The sequence below is a fragment of the Pongo abelii genome, chromosome 15 (assembly GCF_028885655.2).
Source record: "Pongo abelii isolate AG06213 chromosome 15, NHGRI_mPonAbe1-v2.0_pri, whole genome shotgun sequence".
In the NCBI taxonomy this organism is placed as follows: domain Eukaryota; kingdom Metazoa; phylum Chordata; class Mammalia; order Primates; family Hominidae; genus Pongo; species Pongo abelii.
Window position 1 is genome coordinate 78,029,475 of NC_072000.2, and position 20,594 is coordinate 78,050,068.

A 20,594-nucleotide genomic window follows, 5' to 3' on the forward strand; every position below is an offset into this window, starting at 1 on the left:
AGCTGGGGGTGTTCAGCCTCCTTTTTTGGAGGTGAGTTGTGATGTCAAAACACTGGGTTGTGGTATAGGAAGTGGGGCAGCTAGGAAGGGGCAGATGAATGGAAATAGCAATGCTGGGCCTGGGCAGCCTCCCTTTGAAGACCACCCTCTCCAGGAGACTCCTCCATGGGCTTCTCTCAGTGGCACCTCGGGGTTTCTGCCAGAGTTGCTGGGTTCCCTAATTACCTCCAATATTTTTTCCTCTTAGAACAATAAAACTGTTTTTAAAATCTCTTGTCAAGTTTTGAATCAGAGCTTTTTCACTGTTGTTCCTAGTTGTGCATGGCGAGGCAGCAGGCAGAGCTGCTCTGGAGCCGTGAACTAGGCAGCAACTTGAAGTTATAAACCACCATTTAGTTAAGGTGAAGGAGGAAGTCAGGGTTACGATTCTGTCTCTGTGTAACAACTTCGGGGCAAGCTCCCTGAATGCAGAGGCAAAGCTGAGCAAGCCAGGGAAAGGGCCTGAGTTATGCACCAAAATCTGCCAGAGGGAACTGAAGGTGCGGGGCCTGCATGTGGCTCCGCAGCTCCCTGGAGCCTGGCTTCCTTCTTTCTCTGGCCTTTACAAGAGGCCCCTCCCCTCCACTCTCCCAGCCACACTCTGGAGGGCTTTGGGGCACTCTTAGTCTCTGTAAATTCTACACGAACACAAAGGACTGAAAACTCAAAGCTTTGGGGTCAGAAGGGAACGATTCCCTCTCCTGCCCCTCAAGACTAGCGCCAGGCACCAGCAGGCCTTCATTATGGCAGTCCTGGTCAGGTGATCCAGCTAACCAGGACCTTCACAGTCAAGATCAGTAAAAACCAAATGTCTCTAGAAAAGAGGGTTGTGCAACCTGTGGTGACTCCTACCATAGTGCTGCTTTTGCTCAAACCTCATTCCCCTGTGGCAACTGTAACCATACATGCCAGACTTTCCAGAACTGTCCTGATTTTACATGTTTGTCCTCGAGTTTCTGGAAGCACACAGGTACCTGCCAGGGACTGTGCCCTAATCTTTTGGTTTGACAAACGGTCACTGTGCCCGTGACACACACCTGGCACGAGGCTGCAAAACAGCATTTTTCCTCCAGGTGAACCTGATACTTGGCTGGAAAGAAGGCCAAGCATGGAGAAACTCCAGTGCACTGGAATCATCAGTACCTGCCACTCTGAGCAGAGAGGCTGCCCATGCCCGGCATAAGGTGGTACCACCTAGCCACACAGCAACCTACCTGGGCTGAGTGCTCCCCATGAGCGTCTTCTGCCTAGGACAGGGAGTTATCAGGTTGAGATTTAGAATGTGAAAACGATGGCCCTGCACAAATCCAACACACGCCTTTTTTTACTGTGTTTTAAATCTCTCTATACAATTATCCCCCTGTAAGGCCCTCAACAAGAAACTGTTTGCCTTCTTTCCATACTTGCAGGCTTGGCTCCCTTCCTGCAAGGCAGCATGGCAGATGGAAGGATCCCTGCTCTGGTATGTGCCACAGTCCCTGCTAAGAAAGTGGGCCTAGGGCTCCTCTGGAGAAGGAGGAGTCACTCCTCTGCCCCTCCCAGACCCAGACCACCAGCACAGACAAAAGTGTCGGCACTTGCACGTTTCCTCTTTGCCCAGAACACAATAAAGGAATTAGGACCCACCACCTACTAAGTTTCTGCAGCTGACACTTCCAGGCTTAAAGTCTAGCACGCCAGCTCAGTCACACATGGTCTGACGAGTCCTCTTTGCAACTCAGCCCCAACCCAGCCACCCGTGCAATTTTGCTAATTCAAACAGCTTTCCCGTTTAGAGAGATTGATAGCCATCTCCCATCTCCTTTTCCTACTGACGTCATCCCACATTTTCTCCGGAGACAAATAAGGGTACAGTTCCTGGGATACTTTTCAGGCTGCCTAAGATAGGAGTGTAGTGGCCTCCCAAGTCCACCCCACATCTCAGGCTTTGGACAAGTCGTCAAAAGTGAGAGAGAGGTAAAGAAATAAATCAGCCAGCTAGGGTTAAAGGGCAAAAAGAATTTGGAGACCGCAGCTCAGACCCAGATCTATCCTGGGCATTTGCAATGCAAAGCCGCGTTTTGTTCGCCACCACCGAGGTCTTGCACAATAGCCTGTGTATAAACATCCACGCCAACAATGCCTGACTGTGCAATCACGCTGTAATTACAGGCCGGCAGGAAGCTGCTGCTAGGAACTGCACCATTCAACCTCTAGGACACCCCATCTCGAGTCTCCACGGCTCGGACGCACTTTCCTGCACACACCAACGTGTCCCCGCCGCCGCCGCTACAGTTGCAGTCTCGCCACTGGCCCGGGCCGCCAGCCCCGAGTTACTCTGCAGGGACGTCCCAAACTTCTCAGCTGTTCTTTAAAAAAACCCTGCGCCACGAGGCTACCGAGGGCGGCGGGAACCACCGTCAAAGTTCCTGCAGCACATTGCTGCAGCCCTTGCAGTTTTAGGAAACAGAAAAGAACGAGATGCCACAGAGTCCGCTGGAAGCGGGTTTCTGAGTTTTATATAGAAAACACTCACATATGTACGTGGGTGTGCTGACAGTTTTTATGGCTAAATTGCAAAGTGTTAGGCCTTAGCGATCACTGTCAGGTTTGGGACATGGTTGGGGAGGGTAGAGCGGGAGCCAGGAGCGATTCATTTCAAGGGGGCTTGGGGCAAATTCGGGTTTGGTTTTCTGGAAATGCGTAGGGTTGTTTTCCCAAACTTCCGAGCTGCTCTGCTCTTCGTCCCAGGAAGGCCAAGCAAATATAAGTCCGGGGAAAGTTCCTTTAACTTCCTTCCTGCGCCCTCGACAAGGGCTGCGAAGAGGAAGAGGTCATTTCCCAGGGAAGCACCGGGCGGGGGCCGAGAGCTGCGCCCAGCCTGCAGGGATGGAGGCGCTGGGCGGAGGCCTGGCTGCAGACGTAGGCCCCGGAAAGCCCCTTCCCCCCACCCCACCTCAGGCCAACGGCGCCAGGAGCTGGCCCCGCTGCAGCCCTTGCTGTTTGAAGTCCCGCGGCAAAGCGGGGACAACACCGGCGCAGCCCGGCGCCCCGATCCCGGCCGCCGAGCTCCCTCCCTGCAGCACCCCCGCACCCCAGCGCCCGGCCCAACCCGGCCCGCCACATCCGCGTCCGCGCGGCCCAGCCCGAGCCCTAGAACGATTCCGAGCCCCACGCCAGCGCCCGGTGGCGGGAGGGGGCGCCGAGCCCGCGGCTCACCTGCGTGCTGGATCCCCGGGCTGCTCGGAGGGGTGTGGGGCGCAGGCGAGTGCGGCCCGCAGACTCAAACTTTGTTGCTCTCAGGACGGCGCAGTCGTCACTTCCTCGCGGAGCGGGCGGCGCGGCCCGGGCTGTGACCCAGCCGCTCGCGCGGTGGCGCGCCGGGCCCTGCAGCCGCCCGCCCCGCCCGCGCCCCCGGCTCCGCGCGCCCCTGGCCCCAGGCGCCGTCTCCCCGCTCTGCGTGCCCTCGGCTGCGGGGTAGCGGGCAGCCCTGCGCTGCCGGCCGCCTAGCCTGCACCCCCCGCCCCGGGAGGGAAGGCTCGCTCCAGCCGCGTCGTTTCAGCGCCGAAGTGCGATCCGGGGCCCCGCGCTGGAGTCCCCTGCTCTCAGGCTGGTCTGGAAGGTGGTGGTGGGGTTCAGGGTCCCCAGAAAGCTGGGGTTCCAGGGTAAACACCAGTACACAAATAAAGCGGTGGGGGAGGGGAAAGAAAAAGTTTTTCCGTTTGGTGTTGGGGCTAAAACGGTCATGTCAGAAAGCAGTGTGCTCTGTGTGTTCTTAATGCCTAAAGTGGGCCTTAAAACAAGGGTCCCTGTCCCCACGTTATCTCTAAAAGTCTGCATGATGTCCCTCGTCATTTCTACGGGTTATAAGTGAGCAAGACGTTTACCACGTATCACATTTCTGGGGGCTATTTCAGCGCCCAAGCTGGGGCTGCAGAATGGTTTCTGTTCTAATCCACCCCCGCGATTTCCACCTCTTCCTTTACACTCAACTCACAGAGAATGGAGTCTGATGCATTCTGTGTTTCATCACCGTCAAAAGTGACTTTGAGGGTAGGGTGGAGGCCTGAGAAGGGCAGCTTCAGGCAATAGTAATCCTGAAATTTATCATTGCTCAAAATAAATGTGCTCACCTTATTAAAAAGTGCAACGGAAAGCCACCTTTAGGATAAGTAGCAACCAAGTCGTTAAACAGCAGCCTTCAAGGAAGAACTCCTGATCTCACAAGCCTGGAGAAAAAACGGGGTTAGCCTTTCCTGGTGAAAAAAAAAAAAGACATTCGAAACTGCAGTGAAGGGCTTTCATAACAGAAACATTAGCTTCATTGTAGCTTGTCGTGGAAAACAGGGACCTTTTAATAGGTGGTTCAAAAGCATCAGTTAGGGCTCAACAATTTTCCTTTTTTCCCCAAATACTGCTTCTCCTAGCACACTGGCCAGATAAAACCTTCCCCCTTTCAATGCTTCATCTTTTTATGAAAACACAGGAAACCATAAACTTGAGTGAAGGCTTTGTTCAGAAAGGTGGATGTAAGACTGATGGAAAATGACATTTGGGAAATGATCCCCAGGTCTGTGTTAATCCCTCATGGAAAGCCACAGACTCACCCAAAGATAGGCAGTATGAAGATCGAAGCTCTCCTAGCAACGTGAAATCCTCCACGTTGCAGCTGCTACGCCCTAGTTCTGATTTTTACTAAGACATTAATGGCACATTATAAATACAAAATGTGCAATGCAAGAAAAATAATACTGCTTTGAGAAATAAGTGCATCATTAGACTCAATAATTAAACTTCCCTGAAATTCTTCTTACATCACGCTATTGTGGGGAGATGGTGAAGGGATTGCCCATTTCAATTTTGGAATAAATAGAAGTAATTCCTTAGTGCATTCTGCTTAAGGCAACCAATGAGAGAATATGTTAGCCAGGCTTCTAAAGGCAATCATGTGATACTCCATATTTGCTAAAACAAGAGCTGAATATTTTTTTGTTCCGTATGCAATTCCAAATTTTCAGTCACAATTTCATGAATATTCAGTATTTCTGCATGCCCAGGAGTAATTAGCAGACAGTGTAAATGTGTGAAGGCCTGACACTTACACATACATTGCTTTTTTCTCTATATAGGGTGGCAGTTGCTGGAGTACCAGGGCACCAAGTGGAGGATGTGGTAGACAGCCTCTAAGATGTGCCCCCTGCCAATGATCTCTGCCTCCAGGTATTCATACCCTTGTATAATCCTCTCTCCTTAAGTGTAGGCTGAATCCATTGACTGAGTTCTGACAAATAGAATATGGCCAGTGATGTGATGTTGCTTCTGAGACTAGGTTATTAAAAAAAACTGCGGCTTCCATACTGGGTCCTGTCTATGCCTTTCACTCTCTCGGAACACTCACTGTAGGGGAAGCTAACTGCCACGTCCTATAAGGCAGCCTGGTAGAAAGGGAGCTAGGCCTGCCAACCGCCATTTGAGGGAGCTTGGAAAGGGATGCTTCTCCTTCCCCCCATGTTAATCAAGGCTTCAGATAAGACCTCCAACCCCAGCCAACAGCTGAAGGGCCTCCCTCGGTCCCTTCAGGCAGAGGCACCCAGCTAAGCTGCCTGGATTCCTGACCCACAGAAACTATAAGATAATAAATGTTTTCTTAAGCTGCTGTGTTTTGAGGAATTCATTACACGGCCACAAATAACACAGAGACCAGTAGAAAATTCGTGGGGATCCAGTGACAACCCTGCACGGCCATGGAAAGGAAAGCAGGGGCCAGAGCCAGATCTAAGGGTAAGACACAAACCCCAAGAACAGAAGGCTGAGCTCTCAGTCCTTTTGCAGAGCAAGGGTCATTCTTGAATTTAAAGTAGGTCAGGGGGTGTGGACTCCTGCTTGGTCCCAGGCAGCCCTGGTATTGGGTGTCACCTACCTGACAGCACATGCAGATGTCTTTGTGTCACCAGAATTGACATCTGTCTAGGCATCCTCTTCCTCCTCCTCCAGGCATTTACCCTGATCCCTGAGGGCTTGGCCCAAACAGTGGCTGTGGAGTCAGGGCTTCGTCCTAGAAGGACAGTTGGCAAGAAGGGCCTTCAACCCTGGCAGCCAGAAGGGGTAGGCGATTTTGGTTGGGGTGGAGGGTCAAAAAACTAGGAAGAAAGGCTTGTGGTCCTGCTGTTGAAGAGCAAGTTGTGGACTATCTCTGATAAGGATCACCTCCACACTGCTGCCAGGGCGAGGGAGAACATTCTGTCCACGTGATGTGGTCTTTCTCTCAGCATCATTTCCTCTCTGGCTGGAACAAATTATTTACTTTTAAAATATAAAACAAAGTTTCAGGAAGCAGGAGAGATGTCATACTCTATCCCTGACCAGGGCAGGCATCTACTTGTGATTGCCCCCATGGCTCCCTCCCTTCAGTCAATCAAGTACAAGCCAGCAATTGTAGAGGCCGTTTCTGTTTTCCCTCCAGAGACACTAAGCTCTGATTTTTCTCATGTGCAGTGGCCACAGCTGCTGTGTTGCCATGCCGTCATCCGGTTGCTATGACTTGTGAGGTTGTAGATGTGCCAGAATGTGAATCTATTAATTTAACAGGAACTAGGCTCAGCACATATATTCCTTGTTAGGTCATTTGCTTTGCTCCCTAAACCACATCCAATGTGTTCAGCAATGGGCATGTTTCCTAGAGTCTGGCTTTGCAAGAATGCCAAATGCCCCAAATTTTGAGTCTGCACAGTCAGTTTTATATAATTAAATTACTGTGGAGGACAGAAAGGCATTCTAGCATGGGGATGCAAACACATCGTTTCAGGGAAAAAAACCAAGGAGGGGGAACTGGTTAAAGTCGTTGGTCCTAATTCTTTATGCATTTAGGTCCTCTCTGCAGAAGGTATATATACTCCTCCCTGAGCCCAGGTTGCTCACTGCCAAGGTCTGAGCTCTCCAGCATCACACTAGGCGTCGTGTGCCAACATAGAGGGAAGCACCATCCTTTCCTGTTGTGTTGAGCACACAGACAGGCATTGTCTTTATTTATTTATTTATTTTTGAGACGGAGTCTCACTCTGTCACCCAGGCTGGAGTGCAATGGCATGATCTCAGCTCACTGGAACCTCTGCCTCCTGAGTTCAAGCAATTCTCCTTCCTCAGCCTCCCAAGTAACTGGGATTGCAGGTGCCCGCCACTACGCCCAGCTAATTTTTGTATTTTTAGTAGAGACGGGGTTTCACCATGTTGGTCAGGCTGGTCTTGAACCCCCGACCTCAGGTGATCTGCCCACCTCAGCTTCCCAAAGTGCTGGGATTACAGGCGTGAGCCACCGCGCTCAGCCCAGAGAGGTGTTTTCCACTCACTCCTTCAGTTAACACTCGCTGGGTGTCTATTACTGCATATGCTAGGGATGCAGAGATGAAAACGACAAAGTCCCTAGTGGGAGAGAATGACATACATTGCAATGCAGTATGAGAAGTATTCGAGTTGAGCTTTGCAGAGAGCACTATGAGATCTCAGAGAAGGGGGAAAGTAAGTCTGAGGAGAGGGGTTATGGGTCACCACCAGGGTGTTTCTTTTGACAAAAAGAGAATATATTAAAAATTAACTGGATGTATTGCATTAGGTAATAATAAGTATTGTTTTGTGTAGCATTTGTTTCAGTTATGTACTATATGTATACATTCGTGCAGTGTCAGAATGTAAAACAGATTTCCTACATTCAGACAAAGAAGTGTGAAAGTTCTGGGTTTAGAGAGTGATAAAGAAGGCCGGGTGCTGTGGCTCACGCCTGTAATCCCAGCACTTTGGGAGGCCAAGGCGGGTGGATCACCTGAGGTCAGGAGTTGGAGACCAGCCTGGCCAACATGGTGAAACCTTGTCTCTACTAAAAATACAAAAATTAGCTGGCCGTATTGGCACGTGCCTATAATCCCAGCTGTTCAGGAGGCTGAGGCAGGAGAATTGCTTGAACCCAGGAGGCAGAGGTTTCAGTGAGCTGAGATCACGCCATTGCACTCCAGCCTGGGTGACAAGAGCAAGACTCCATCTCAAGGAAAAAAAAAAAAAGGGAGAGAGAAAGATAAAGTGATAAATAACTACCACACACTGTACACCTTTGATAGGCCAGGCATCAGGGTGTTGGTGTCCCACTGTATAGCTGAAGAGGTCAGCTATGACTTAAGAGATTTTCCAAATCTTTCCAGATTCTCCCTCCTTAGTAAAGCAAAGGCCATGCCTGAATGACTAGCTCATGGAGTCTTCTCTTAGCAAAGCAGAGGCCGTTTCCACCAGAACAGCAAGGCCAACTCTAATGTAAAGACAGAGAAAACCCTAAGATAGATAGAGAGAACCTAAGATAGAGAAAGCCCCGCTCCCTTTCTGGCCTGCTGGGGGGTAGGAAGGGTAAGGAGAGAGAAGAGGGTCAGAAGGATCTCATGCTTGTTCCTCTTCTCCAGGTCTTGGATGGGGTCTGGACAGGTGCACTACCTAATGAGTGGTACTCCGTACACAGAGGGGGCTCTCACTCAGCTCCCCACTAGGGACTCTGGGAGGAACCTGTATCCAAGGCTGTTTTATGCCCAACCAGGGCAGCCATACCAAAGTGAACCTGGCAGTGAAAAAACCTGAGTAGGCAGAGAGAAGCTCTGAGGCTGAGCTCTCCTGAGTCCCCCTGATTCTTGCATGGCATGGATATCATGTTGGGAGCCAGCAGCCTGCTGTGTGTGGGATGGCCCTGATGGGGCAAGGTGACCCTACAGCAAGCTCAGAGGAGGTCAGGGGTCTGTGCCACTGAGAACAGAGGGAGAAATGAGCATCAAGTTGCAAGGGGGAGGAACCAGTGTTGGAGGGAGGGGGTCGGCTTTGCTAAAGAATGGACCGCAAGTTTGCCTACCAGAGCAGCGAGGCCTGAAGAGTAAGCAGAAACCAAGAGGACAAGGCAGGGTATGGGGGTGTAGGAACAAGGATTCAGGATGGCCCACAGGCTGCCTGGCTGCAAGGCCCATCTCTGCCACATACTATCTGTGTGACCTTGGACAGGTTACTAATCTTTTTATGCCTAAGTTTCCTTATCTGTAAAACAAGGATGATAGTAACAGTTGTACATATATGATAAGGTTGTTATGATAATTAAATTAGTTTGTAAAGTTCTTACATATAAGCATTCTATAAGCATCAAACAAGTAAATCATTCACCAGACAATAGGATTCTACATGGATAGCAACATCACGTCTCCCACACCCTCAAATTGGACTGTCAGTTAAAAATTCCCACAACTAGCTGGGCACGGTGGCTCACGCCAGCACTCTGGGCGGCCGAGGCAGGCGAATCACAAGGTCAGGAGTTTGAGACCAGCCTGGCCAACATGGTGAAACCCTGTCTCTACTAAAAATACAAAAAATGAGCTGGGCGTAGTGGTGGGCGCCTGTAATCCCAGCTACTTGGGAGACTGAGGCAGTAGAATCGCTTGAACCTGAGAGGCGGAGGTTGCAGTGAGCCAAAATTGCTCCACTGCACTCCAGCCTGGGTGACAGAGCAAGACTCCATCTCAAAAAAAAAAAAAGAAAAAAATTCTCCCAGCCGTCATCAGCTCAGCTCATGGGGAGGACTGGATCAGTTATAGACTGCACATTTAAGATGTGATCTACATTATGACCGGGCGCAGTGGCTCGTGCCTGTAATCTCAGCACTTTGGGAGGCTGAGGCGGGTGGATCACCTGAGGTCAGGAGTTGGAGATCAGCCTGACCAACACGGAGAAACCGCATCTCTATTAAAAATACAAAAAATTAGCTGGGTGTGGTGGTGCATGCCTGTAATCCCAGCTACTTGGGAGGCTGAGGCAGGAGAAATCACCTGAACCTGGGAGGCAGAGGTTACAGTGAGCCGAGATCATGCCATTGCACTCCAGCCTGGGCAACAAGAGTGAAACTCCATCTCAAAAATATATATATAATCTAAATTAAAAGGCTTGACCCTCCCCAAACACAGTCCGGCTGGGAAGACAGACACAGCAAGTCTTTACATTTACTTACCTCCGATTGTCCAAAAGTAATTCAGAAGGGAACTGCAGTAGGCAGAATAAAGATCTTCCCCCAAATGTTCATATCCTAATGAATATGTTAGGTTTCATGACAAAAGGGAAATTAAGGTTGCAGAGGCAGTTAAGATTTGCTAATCAGCTGACCTTAAAATAAGGCAGTTATTCAACCAGACTTCCCTTCCCCAAAAAATAAATGCATAAAAAAAAAGCGATTATCTTGGATTATCGAAGTAGGTTCATCGTAATCACAAGGGTCCTTAAAATTGGAACCAAGAGGCAGAAGAGGAATCAGAGTCAGAGGGAGATGTGATTATGGAAGAATGAATGGTTGAAGACATACAGCATTGCTGGCTTTGAAGACAGAGAAAAGGGGTCATGACCCAAGAAATGCAGATAGTTTCTGGAAGCCAGAAAAGGCAAGGAAACAAATTCCCTGGAGCCCCAGAAAGGAACACGATCTAGCCAGCACCTTGATGTTAGCCTGGTAAACCTGCATTGGATTTTTGACCTACAGAAATGTAAGGTAAAAAGTCTGTGTTGTTTTAAGCTGACAAGTTGGTGGTAATTTGTTACAGTAGCCATAGAAAACTAATGCAGGGATGTCTTCTAAATGTGGTGTTCTCTGTGAAGTGTTTATGCCAGGTATTAGAAGCCCTGGGTTTCATATAAGAGCCTGAGCAGAAAGTCAAATTAGGTGGGCCAAGCAATGTCCCAGGATGCTGGGTCACCAGAAGGTTTCCAAAGTAACAAGCCACTAGAAAGTCAATGGCTTGAGTCCCAAACTCTGAGACAGTTTCCTTTTTTTTTTTTTTTTTTTGAGACAGAGTCTCACTCTGTCACCCAGGCTGCAGTGCAGTGATGCAATCTTGGCTTACTGCAACCTCTGCCTCCTGGGTTCAAGTGCTTCTCCTGCCTCAGCTAATTTTTTTAGTTTTTTTTGTTTGTTTGTTTAGTAGAGACAGGGTTTCATACTGTTGGCCAGGCTGCTCTCGAACTGACCTTGAGTGATCTGCCTGCCTTGGCCTCCCAAAGCACTGGAATTACAGGCGTGAGCCACCGTGCCTGGCCCTGAGACAGTATCTTGAAAGTACAATCCGATTGCGGGCCCCTGGCTTAGGGATGAAACAATTCACACATTCTTTCTTGAAGCTTCTTCTCAGACTTGTTAGCCTCACAGGCCACCATGTGGAGGCCAAGTGTAGAAATAGTTAACAAAAGTAAAGCGGAGTCAGCTGTCCAAAGCTGCTGTGGAAATTCTGTGCATTCGACGACCACAGGAGCCCAGCAAGCCTGTACAACCACCCAGAGTTTGTAAATCAGTGTTTCACAATGGATAGAAAAACACAAACCCAAGCATCAACGCAACCTGCATGGCATTTCTGGGACCCAGGTTGGCCACGGATCCCAGTTCTTTCACCCCACACAGGGTGCTTTCTTTCCTGTCTGAGATAGGTGAATATTTATTGGCAGGCACAGCTCAAAGGTTAGAGCCCACCACACAGTGGGGAGGAAGTATTTTCACAGTTCTCTGCTAGTAATAAATGTTGGTCCTTGGACATCAGTCTTAGCATAATGTGGGAGGTGTCATTTGGGTTCATAGGCCAAGAGGTTGCTGGGCATTCATGAGATTACTTTAGGGCCCACAGCTTCTTCTAGGAAGAAGGAAGTCTTCTTCCTCTTCTGGGTGTGGTAATATCTGGGGATTACAGAACCAGGTGTGTGGCAGTATATAGAGTCCATAAGGGGCTGCAGATCTTCAGGGATCTTCATGAACTGAAATTCTTCATGATAGCACCAACGAATGGTGCATAAAAGCAGTAGTTTATGGATTGCTTGGACAGAGCAAAAGACTCCATGATCCCTCTAATTTATCCCCTTTTACTTCCCAATTCCAAATAGAGTTCTCCAGGAAGCAATGAGCTAGAAGGACCTCTTTGGATAGCCAGTTCTATATTTATATTTATATTTATATTTATATTTATATTTATATTTATATTTATATTTATATCTAGAGCAGCCCACCACATCTGCGGGAACATCTGTGGTTCCCATATCACTCTTTTAGAATCACCAGCTAAAGATATCCCACTCGAATGGCCTTTGCCCTGTACCATTGTGCTTGGCCTTGTTTTACTGACATAATTTTTGCCCTTTGCCCCCAGTTGGAGGGTGTGGCCACTGACTCACCTGCCAGGAACTCATTGCCTGAGTCCAGTCAACAGGTCAACTCCCATCTGAGTTGGTTGCAAAGAGCCTGAGGACCCATGGAATGCCACAGAATTCCTCTGTGGACCACATCCCAGGTCCTGGTATGGTTCCAGCAGTATGAGCTCCTGTCCTCAGTTGCTTTGGCCTTTCTTTAGCCTAGGAATTTATTCTTCTCCAGGCAGAGGAATAAAACAAACAGCCATTATTCCTGACAGCCAGAGGCCTGGATTCAAGGTCTTGGTTATAGACGCAAAATATCTGCCTCAGATGTGGACCCCACATAACAAATAACATCTTACTTAATGGCTCATGTAGTCGTCATTTCAGATGAGAGACTAGATGAAGTCAGGAATCTTGGTGACTGCATCATAGTGACTGTTAGATCTTACCACATTTAATTTAGGTATTGATAAACATGATGCAAGAGATGAGTGAACATTCCAAAACCAACTGCAGTGTGGCCACCCTGGGTTCTCCCAGCATGCATTATTTTCCGGAAGCAGATAACATTTGGAAGGTTATATTCTTTCTCCCAATTGTGAATGTATGGAGCTTCTAGGGTTTTCTAATAGCTATGCGAAGGAATGATTTGAATTGTCTAAACCCAGTCAAGGCTGTGAATTGAGGGCTGTATACATCAAAAAATAAGGCATGTGCCAAAATCCACAAGCAAGCCTCCAAATGCTCTTTCCATAACTGAAACCGATAAGAATCAATAAAGAACAGAAAGCACTAGTGGACTTGGGCTTCTGGTTCTCCATCTTCCTCACCCTGTGCCTTCCAGTATGGCAGAGAACCGTGAGCTCACTTTCCATAGACTGCACGTACATAACGCTTGTTGGAAGACAGTTCTCCTTGGGTCTCTCCCATGTCTGCATGCCTTGCGAGCAGAGTCACTGCCCTTTGTTTCAGACCAACTTTTTAACACAGCTGCTTTCCCAGAGCAAAGTAAAGCATGCTTACTGTCCATTAGCTAAGATTCCGAGCAGGGTGCTTCAGCTCACACCTAGGCAGAGGTGGGAGGATTGCTTGAGCCCAGGAGTTTGAGGTTGCAGTGAGCTGTGATTGCCTGGGCAATAGAGCAATATGCTGACTCAAAAAAAAAAAAAAAAAAAAGATTCTGGTTCCCCAAGCTTAAAGCTGTGCTCTCTTGTGATATGCTTTGCTGTGTGTACAGATGTCACCTGGCCCCCTTTGCATTGTCTTTGGGAACTGGGACTCAGGAAATGAGCACAAGAAAATGTCAGTATTTTTGCTATTGCTATTGCTATGAGCAAATAAGACCTTTTGTTTCAGACACACCTATTAGTCTTGTGTCTTCTGCCAGCATCCATGAAACTGCGACAGGCTCACTTGTTAGCTTGCAAGTAGGATAAAATCTTAAACCCTCCGCAGTTCCTGACAAGCTCTCATTTCTTTCTCATATAACACACTCCTTCAATCCACCAACGAATTCCCCTCACCCCTGTGATCCTTAAAGCCACCTAGGCAGTTTAGGTCAAGGGGAAACTACTCATGTAGAAGTGAGAACAGACCAAATTAAGGAGCAAGACTGAAGCTAAACCAGGACCTGGTGACAGGGCTGAGATATCCGGAAGTTTGGTTCAAGGCTGAGACCAGAGAAAGATCATTGTAATTCTGGGCTGTTTATAGCTATATTGTTGGTTGTATGTTCCAGCCAATTGACTGACAGGCAATTCTAAACATGCTTAAGAGAACAAACTTATTGGTTTTCTCATCTGTAAAGTGAAATGAGTTAGATTAGATTGTTCCGGATGTGCTGTAAAATTTGTGCTTTATAAATCTGTAACAGGGCTGCCTAGCATGCACATTAGGCACTTGACCTAATTTAAAATAATGATTGCAAAGAGGACTATGACGTAGTGGAAAGGACATAGCATTAGCAGTTAAGAAGCCTGAATTCTAGGCTTAGTCTGCCACTACCTAGCTGTGTGACACTGGGCAACCCACTTAAATTACCTGGAGGAGGCAGGTGGGGACGTAGACTTAAGATGATTTTGGATGGCTCAGAGATGTGGCATTAAATTATATATTGAAAAAGTAATTTTTCTTTTCAGTTCTCTTTTTGTTTTTCTGATTATGTCAAAGAGAGAGTCTCAGTTTAGTGCTGGTGTGTCTTCAACAACTCTTCAATACCTCCCATCCTCCCTTTTTGGCAAAGAGAGAAGTCTCAAGCTCAGATACTTCACAGGCAGCGCTAGCTAGATAGCATTTAATAACATTGCCCAGCTCTCTTTGCTTTATTTTTGTTTTGCCTTCCATTTGTGGCAAATAATTCAAGTTTTCCACTTATGAGAATGATGCAAAGTTTCCTTTAAAAGTAAATTAATTATGAAAATGTTCTAAAATTGATTGTGGTAATGTTGCACAATTCTGTGAATATACCTTAAAAAAAAAAATAAGGCCCACTGAATTGTAAACTTTATATGGGTGAGTTGGATGGTATGTGAATTACATCCCAAAAAAGCCATTTTAAAAAGTAAATTGAGGCCAGGCACGGTGGCTCACGCCTATAATCCCAGCACTTTGGGAGGCTGAGGTGGGAAGATCGTTTTAGCCCAGGAGTTTGAGACCAGCCTGGGCAACATAGTGAGATCCTGGCTCTACAAAAAGTCAAAAAAATTAGCCAGGCATGGTGGCATACTCTTCTAGTCCCAGCTACTCAGGAAACTGAGGCAGGAGGCTTACTTAGAGCCTGGGAGGTCTAGGCTGCTGTGAGCTATGATTGCACCACTGCACTCCAGCCTGGGTAACAGAGTGAGACCCTGTCTCAAAAAAAAAAAAAAAAATTAAATTGGTATCCTTTTGTAGTTCATAAGCATGACGATTGGCTTTTCACTTTCATGTGTGAGATGTGCCTCACTCAAACCTTGTTGTATTGTCAGCACGTTACCTATCTGATGTGGAAAAAAAAAAAAGAAAAAGTAAAACATACATTGGAACCAGATATGTGCCTGTAGTCCTAGCTACTTGGGAGCCTGAGGCAGGTGGGTCTCTTGAAAAGGCTGTAATGTGCTATGATCACATCTGTAAATACTAGCCATTGCACTCTAGCCTGAGCAACATAGTGAGACCCCATCTTTTTTTTTTTGAGGCAGAGTTTTGCTCTGTCACCCAGGCAGGAGTGCAGTGGCGCAATCTTGGCTCATTGCAACCTCTGCCTCCCGGGTTCAAGCGATTCTTGTGCCTCAGCCTCCCTAGTAGCTGGGATTACAGGCATGCACCACCACACCCAGCTAATTTTTGTATTTTTGGTAGAGACAGGGTTTCACCATGTTGACCAGGGTGGTCTCAAACTCCTGACCTCAAGTGATCTGCCCGCCTTGGCCTCCCAAAGTGCTGGGATGACAGGCGTGAGCCACTGTGTCTAGCCCCATCTCTTAAATAAAAGAGTACATTGATTAATGTAAAAAGGGACTAATTTGAATAAAATATTAAGCAAAAAATAGTGTAGATGGTCAGTTGATATCGAAAAAGTTGTGCGGAAGATGCAAGACTAAAGTTTGGAGAAACAATGCAATGTGATGTTGGACATGTTTCTTAAGTCTCTGACCCTGATTCCTGGCCTACCAAATGAAATGGTGATATCTCCCTGGATTTGTTAAAAGGGAGATAACATAGTACGGGGAACCCTCAGCCCAAGGTCCTGCACATGGATGGCTTCTGATGAAGGGATGGTTGATGAATTGACTGAGCTCCCACCCTGGTGCCAGGCCCTGGGCTTTCAAATGTTAACTCTGCATCCTCACAATAACTCCACTGCAGGAGCTAGTGGTGCTGTTCCCATTCAGCAAGCCCTGGGGAGTAGTTGTTGTTTATTCTCCTTTTACAGATGAGCTATGGCTCAGAGAGGTTAAGTAACTTGCCTGAAGTCACAGAGCTAGTGAGTGGCTCAAGGATGAGGTTCAACTCAGACTCTGACTTCAAAGCTCCTGCTCTTTCCCTTTTACCACATTGCCCCCTCTTCACCCGACCTGATTAAACAATCTACCTGTCCAGCCTGGGCAACATGGAAAAACCCCGTCTCTACCAAAAATACAAAAAGTAGCCAGGCATGGTGGTGCATGCCTGTGGACCTAGCTTCTCAGGAGGCTGAGGAGGGAGGATTACTTGAGTCTGGGAGGTGGAGGTTGCAGTGAGCTGAGATCGTGCCGCTGCACTCCAGCCTGGGTGACAGAGTGAGACCCCATCTCAAAAAAGAAAAAAAAAAACAACAGAATCCACCTGCCATGGAAGGGGGTGTTTAGGACCAGGGAGGAGGAGGCACACAAAAGGAACTCCATCCCTTTCTCAAAGCTGAGCATCCTCAGTCTGGCTGCCAGCCCGAGGGACCCACCTTCCTGGTTCTGGTTTTCCATTGTCTCCCCTGTCTCCAGCTGTCTGGTGGAAAATTCTCTTTCTTCATCAGTCCCCCAGGGGCTGGAGTCCTTTCCTGCTGCAGGGTCCCTGCCAACTCCTGCTGGGTTTTTCTCCTCCCATCTACTCACCTGTTCAGACTTTGGCCAACTGCTTGGCATTGGGCCATTGCTGACCCTTGACCCTCTGAGGCTCAGCTGGTATCTTGGTCCCCACCAGTCTTCTGGTTTGATGGTGAGCTCCCCTCCAATGAAGTAATCAAACCTAGGCTACTTCTCTCTCCTGCCACTGCCAATCCCCACTTCAGGCCACCATCATCTCCTGACTGGGCACCTAGTGTGCCCTCCAGCCTTCCATGCCTCCATTCCTTTAACTAGTATGGTTCAAAGTGAGTTTACCGAGGTACAACTTGACTAGGAAACTCTCTGCTTATCCTTTAGCATCTCCCCACTGTCCTGTGGATAAAGTCTTGACTCCTTAGCCTGGATTTTTAAGACCTTTGTGAACCCGTACTTCCTATACCTTCCAGCTGCTTCTCTCCCCAGTCTTCTCTTCATCCCAGACAAGCCAGTCATTTGATACTGATTACAGTCCCTGAAGGCTTCTAGATGTCCTTGACACACAGTTGGTACTCACTAAATAGTAATTAACGCACTATGGCCTCTTGCCGCCCGTCTTTGTACGTGCTGTTCCCTCAGTCTGGAATGCCCTTTCCTCCCCTGTTCTCCCAATTCTGCCTGATTGTTTTGGACTCTGCTCACATATGATCTCAAGGAAGCCTTCCTTGCCCTCCCATGTCGGGTACATCTCTCTGTGCTACAATAATACACTGTGCTTTCCTCTGGAAGCACAGGCCCTGGAGTCTTGCTTCCTGGATTTACTTACTTATTTGTTTATTTTTGAGACAGGGTCTCACTCTGTCACCCAGGCTGAAATGCAGTGACATAATCAGGGCTCACTGCAACCTCTGCCTCCTGGGCTCAAGCGATCCTCCCACCTCAGCCTCCCAAGTAGCTGGGACTACAGGGGTGCACCACTATGCTCAACTAATTTTTTGTATTTTTTGTAGGGACAGGGTCTCGCCATATTGCCCAGGCTGGTCTTGAACTCCTGGCCTCAAGCAATCTGCCTGCCTTGGCCTCTCGAAGTGCTGGGATTACAGGCATGAGCCACCGCACCCAGCCTGGATTTAAACTCTTGGTATGCTACGTGCCCCAGCTGTGCGACATTGGGCAAGTCACTTAACTTCTCTGTGCCTCCATTTCCTCATCTGTAAGATGGAATCGTAATAATATCTACTAATACGGTTTCTGTAAGGATTATATGAAACAATGCAGCCTCAACAGCTTAGTGCAGATTCTGGCATATAGTGAACACTCCATAAATGTTAGCTATTATTATTCTAGCCTACATCATAATCTATGGTAGATACCAGTTCCCTGCTTTGTCTTCCTCATTCTAAGCTCCTTGCAGGCAGAGAGTATATCTCATTTAGCATTGAATCTCTGGGTGCCTCTCTTAGAACCTGACACACATGGTGCTCAATACATATTTATTGAATGGATGAATGAATGAATGAATATCTCACTTCTTGGTTTAGCTCAGCAGACTTTGCCTAATCCTGAAGTTCTTTCTGGATTCCCAAGACCAGTTTTCCTTGCTCTGGCCTGGGCAGGTCACAGCCCAGATCTTGTTTATGACATTTTGATTTCAGATCTAAATAACTGGTCTCAACACAAGACAGACATCCCCGCAGGTAGTGTATAAGAGAAGTCACTCATAGTTTGGTAGAAATGCCCTCTCAGCACCTCCACCTCCCTTTGCTCTAATTTGTCATGATGAGGCATGGGCAGCACTCACACAGAACAGGTCATTCCTCCTTTCAATGAGGGTTTGCAGGGCCAGGCCCTGTTGGGTGCTGAGGATGCCAGGGAAGGTAGGGTATGAGCCCTGTTTCTGGAACTTCCTGAGGAGTGGCTGGCTCCAGATCGGGCTGGCCAGGCAAGGAGACAGGCAGTCCCAGTGCTGGACACACACAGCCCATGTCAGGATGTGACCAAAGCATGGGACCGGGAACCAGGGCAGGAAGGCAAGACCAGGAACTCTGGTTTGTAGGATCTAGAGCAAGTCAAAGGTGAGGGCAGGAGGTGAGCGGCTCTGAGAGGAGGCTGAGTGGAGACCGGCAGAGGTCAGAGTCTATTAGGCGAGGTCCTCCCAGGCCCAGCACCATCAGGAAGGAGAGCGCTCCCAGTGCAGGGGTTGTTGTCGGACTTGCTCTTTTTTTTTTTCTTCCTGTCTCCAGGGAGGAGCTAGAAGGCAGAGAGAAAGCCACTCAGGACTTCCCATCCCAGAAGATAAAGGTGAGGAAAGCAGCAGCAGCAGCCACAGGCCAGTATTCCAGAGCAGCTTCGGGTTCCTGTCAAGACCTGCTTTGAGAAGGAGGTGGCTGTGGGGCTGGAGGGCTGGGCCTGTTCCTGAGCTGGCTGCTGGCAGCACAGCAATGAGGCAACATTGAGAACTGTGACACGAGGCCCAGTCCTGCTACTAAACCAACTGTGTGGACTTGTATAGTCACTTAATCCCTCAGGCCTCCATTTCTCCACTTTGGAAAGCAGTGCTGGGACGATGTTAAGGGTTTGCAACCTTCTAACTTGAAGACTTATTTTTAAAAGCAAAACATTTCAAAGAGTCCACATGACAGTAGTGTTCATTTTGGCATCTGTTGATTTAACAAATACAAAATTAGGCTGGGTATAGTCGCTCACGCCTGTAATTCCAGCACTTTGGGAGGCCAAGGCAGGAGGATCACCTGAAGTCAGGAGTTCGAGACCAGCCTGGCCAACATGGTGGAACTCCATCACTACCAAAAATACAAAAATTAGCTGGGCTTGGTGGCACATGCCTGTAATCCCAGCTACTCGGGAGGCTGAGGCAGGAGAATCATTTGAACCTGGGAGGCAGAGGTTGCAGTGAGCTGAGATTGTACCACTGCACCCCAGCCTGGGCAACAGGGCAAGACTCCATTAAAAACAAATATAGAAAATTAGGCATGGTGGTGTTCATCTGTAGTCCCATCTATTTGAGAGGCTAAGGCGGGAGGATCACTTGAGCTCAGGAGCTTGAGTTTGCAGTGAGCTGTGGTCTGCCTGTGAATAGCTGCTGCAGTCCAGCTTGGGCAACATAGCAAGACTCCATCTCTAGTCTTTAAAAAAAGGAAAAATACGGCTGGGCACGGTGATTCATGCTTGTAATCCTAGCACTTCGGGAGGTTGAGGAGAGAGGATCACCTGAGGTCAGGAGGTAGAGACCAGCTTGGCCAACATGGCGGAACCCATCTCTACTAAAAATACAAAAATTAGCTGGGTGTGGTGGCACACGCCTGTAATCCTAGCTACTCACGAGGCTGAAGCAGGAGAATTGCTTGAACCCAGGAGGCAGAGGTTGCAGTAAGCCAAGATCATACCACTGTCCTCCAGCTTGGGCAACGTAGAGAGATCCCATCTCTATTTTTTTAAAAAGGAAAAATACAAGGGATACCAGAGCACCGGGCCAGTGCTTGTTATAAAGTCCATCAATGGGCCAGGCGCGGTGGCTCACGCCTGTAATCCCAACACTTTGGGAAGCCGAAGTGGGTGAATCATGAGGTCAGGAGTTCAAGACCAGTCTGGCCAACATGGTGAAACCCCGTCTCTACTAAAACTTGGTAGTTTTTTGTAAAATTAGCTGGGCATAGTGGTGGGCACCTGTAATCCCAGCTACTTGGGAGGCTGAGGCAGGAGAATCCTTTGAACCCCGGCGGCAGAGGTTTCAGTGAGCCGAGATCACGCCACTGCACTCCAGCCTGAGTGAAAAGAGCAAAACTCCGTTTCAAAAAAATAAAATAACATAAAAAATAAAAAAATAAAGTCCATAAATGATGCCAATATTATGGAACAAAATTTGAAAGCAGGGTGATGAGTAATATT

At 48.1% G+C, this 20,594-nt stretch overlaps 1 protein-coding gene, 1 long non-coding RNA gene and 1 other non-coding gene across 6 annotated transcripts in view; 2 read left to right on the plus strand and 1 right to left on the minus strand.

Moving 5' to 3' along the window:
- Positions 1–4,237, minus strand: part of MIDEAS (mitotic deacetylase associated SANT domain protein) — a 73,171-nt gene extending 68,934 nt beyond the window's left edge. For 2 of the 4 annotated variants that reach the window (XM_024231626.3, XM_054530815.2), the window contains exon 1: positions 3,238–3,329. The gene's annotated coding sequence lies outside the window, so the exon portion shown is untranslated. Of the gene's footprint in view, positions 1–3,237; positions 3,330–4,151 lie in introns of those variants that run through there. The other 2 variants (XM_054530817.2, XM_054530816.2) reach the window with 2 other exon arrangements.
- A 6-nt stretch (positions 4,238–4,243) lies between these two features.
- On the plus strand, positions 4,244–19,672 carry LOC129049930 (uncharacterized). The gene is made up of 3 exons (XR_008513339.2): positions 4,244–5,238; positions 17,699–17,829; positions 18,932–19,672. It is a non-coding gene; the product is annotated as an uncharacterized LOC129049930 (long non-coding RNA).
- LOC112128949 (small nucleolar RNA U13) lies at positions 15,073–15,176 on the plus strand. Its single transcript, XR_002911390.1, has one exon. It is a non-coding gene; the product is annotated as a small nucleolar RNA U13 (small nucleolar RNA).
- Positions 19,673–20,594: the final 922 nt, after the last annotated feature.